Source organism: Brassica napus (assembly GCF_020379485.1).
Source record: "Brassica napus cultivar Da-Ae chromosome C5 unlocalized genomic scaffold, Da-Ae chrC05_Random_14, whole genome shotgun sequence".
NCBI classification, from domain to species: Eukaryota; Viridiplantae; Streptophyta; class Magnoliopsida; order Brassicales; family Brassicaceae; genus Brassica; species Brassica napus.
Genome location: NW_026014265.1, coordinates 1,305 through 4,321, shown reverse-complemented (window position 1 = coordinate 4,321; position 3,017 = coordinate 1,305). Strand labels below are relative to the sequence as shown.

The window sequence follows — 3,017 nt, the reverse complement described above, 5'->3', positions numbered from 1 at the left end:
TAGTCCTTCTATAATTGAAAGATTGATGTTTTTGCTATTTCACAAATATTAAACATGATAATTACTTAATTTTACTAAAAATTTATTAGAAAAACTCTTTGACAAATAAGTATGCCCTTACATATAATATGGTATACATTGCAACATTACATTCTTTTATTGGTACGATAGTTTATGATTCGTTATCAATATAACAATACACTTTGGCACAAACATCTACGTTAGATATCTTTGAGCCATCGTAATTATCAACATATTTATTCCAATAACAGTGCAACATTATTCTCATACGCAAGTCTTCACAACCAATAGTCCAATAATTAAATTAAAGTATATATGAATATCTAACCAGATAAACTTACAATCGATCTAAGCCCGGTTTTGATTATATATAACAAGACTATAGTTAGCCACACATAATGGATACTAATTTGATAACAATTAAGAATCTGTAACTAAAAGCGATGCCTAAATAACCAATGGCTGTACATATGCACTCCTCTATTGCCTTTCGTGTCAGCTTGTGTCAGCCTAATTAGGCTATAAGCAAGTAATCTCTTCTAGCATAATCGTACAGTCATAACTAAGTACACTATTAATACATCAAATACAATAAAAAAAAAAAAGAGAAACACAGAGAGAGAAAGAGAGATAAATGGAGAGTGAGAAAATGTGGGGAAGCTTAATGAACAGAGTGAAACCATACTTAGCAATGATATCTATGCAATTTGGTTATGCCGGTATGTACATAATCACCATGGTGTCTCTTAAGCATGGCATGAACCATTACATTCTAGCTGTTTATCGCCATGCAATCGCCACCGTTGTCATCGCTCCGTTGCTCTTTTTCATGAAAGGTATGGTTATTTGATCTCTATATATAAGTTTGTTTCTTATTTTGTGTGTAAACGTGTCATAGATTTTCAACATAAAACTCACCAGAAATAAGGTTAATGAGTGGCCGTATCTAGGTTATACATACAAGTTTAAGTTAATACATAACTTAACTTACGCAAGTATGCAATTTGTGCTATTGTTATGATTATGCAGGAAAATAAGGCCGAAGATGACGTTCCGAATATTCCTACAAATCGCGCTTCTCGGATTTATTGAGTAAGTACTCGTCTAGTAGTCTCATACTTCATTCACACAAAAACTATAAGAATAATCTCGTAAAATTTTCTTTTTGTTTTGATGTTCTTATATATGGCTAAGAAAATTAAACAAACGTTAAATAAATGTGTTAAAAATGACAGGCCGGTGCTGGATCAGAATCTCTACTACGTCGGGATGACTTACACATCAGCAACTTTCGCCTCTGCTACCGCTAATGTCCTACCCGCCATCACCTTTGTCTTGGCCATCATTTTCAGGTTTACATTTATTTTATTTACTATTGTAAATAAATTAATTAAGCATTTCATGATTAGATTCATATTGATTCCATCATAAAATTAATTTTTTTCTTATCAGCATACTAATGCAATTTTTTGAACTTTGATTATGTTTTTATTCTGAGAATTAATTAACCTTTTTGACTTTTAATTCCCATGCCGTGGGAACACGATTACCGAATCATACGAAAACACAGTTAGTATGTTCGTGGAACACGATACCACTTGAATAATTAATTAATAAGCACCGAAAGAAATATAATGGGATCACTTCTACTTACGTAAGATGTCATTATTAATTTATAAGTCTATAGGGGCAATATATATATATATATATATGTATGTATTTTTTTTGTCAGATTATATTAACACAAAAACAAAACCCACCACCAGCCACATCCAGTAGCCCATAGCCAACGAGCCAGCATTAGAGGCATTACCCCGCAGCCAAAACCACCCGGAGCCAAAAGATGGATACAAACACAACCCAGAAAAAAAAACAAATGTCGACTCAAGGAAGGAGTGCTCATTCGAGAAAACGAGAACTTCAGAGAGAGTGCTCCAATTACACAAAATGATTAAGCACGAAATGAATACATAGTGACGCTCATCAAAATTAACACTGAATCGGAGAGGATATGAAGATGTTGTAGAAGTTTGACATCCCAAACTATAAGAAAAATCGAGACCAAGTTGAAATAACACCTCATCCTCTTTTAAACGCCGTTCAATTCAAATCCCAACGAGTCTTTCATTGGACCTTAATTTGCTCTCCCTCTCCACCATCCGATGGCATCCATTGTAGGCGATCGAGCCTATAATCATAATCCCGACTTTTTAGTATAACACACCGACTATAATAACCTACTCCACCATTCCTCACGATCAATCTCACAGTTCACCCACTATCCCTCTCTCTCCCTATAATATCTTTTCCCCCTTCGCCAAACCTTTTCCTCCCCCCAAAGACTTTTCTTACCCTTTTTTCCCACTTTACCTCCCCCCACTTGGGCCCACCCGGTCTACGACACCAGAACCACTCCACGCTACCACCGGAGGACCAATACTAGATGCCGCCAAACAACCAACCAGAAATCCCATAACATAAAACAAACAAACTGATCCCCAACTTTACCCAATCCGAAGAAATCACAAACTGTTTTCGAGCACTCCCCCGCGAAGCGATGACCTTTAGGCTCTCCTAAACCAAGAAGACCCTTTCATTGGACGACCCCAGACCCGCCAGAGCTCTCACCAAGCCGCTCAAATATGACATGTTACCGCCCAATTCCCCCGCCTACTAGTCACTAGAACTCCAACTTTCATATCAACTCCAACCCACAACACAGACGAGGCTCAAAGCCAGCAGTTCACGACCACGCACATCTCACGCACGACTCACCCCATATCCTCCAAAACCCCCTTCCCCACTTCGACAAAACCCACATCTACCACAACATAGAACACTGCCAACAGTCCCAGACCTCGTACCGAGCCCGTCAGAATAAATTTGACATTATTAAGCGTTTCCCTTTTGTGCTTGTCTCAATTCCACCCGTTATTTCAACTCCCTCCTACAAACATAACCAGATCTCCATCCTATTGGGATTTGAACCGTTGAGT

General features: G+C 37.6%; 1 long non-coding RNA gene across 1 annotated transcript; it reads left to right on the top strand.

Annotated features, from left to right (window-relative positions):
• The first annotated feature begins 638 nt into the window (after positions 1–638).
• LOC125594798 lies at positions 639–1,376 on the top strand. Its single transcript, XR_007329982.1, has 3 exons — positions 639–857; positions 1,051–1,113; positions 1,257–1,376. It is a non-coding gene; the product is annotated as an uncharacterized LOC125594798 (long non-coding RNA).
• The last annotated feature ends 1,641 nt before the right edge of the window (positions 1,377–3,017 follow it).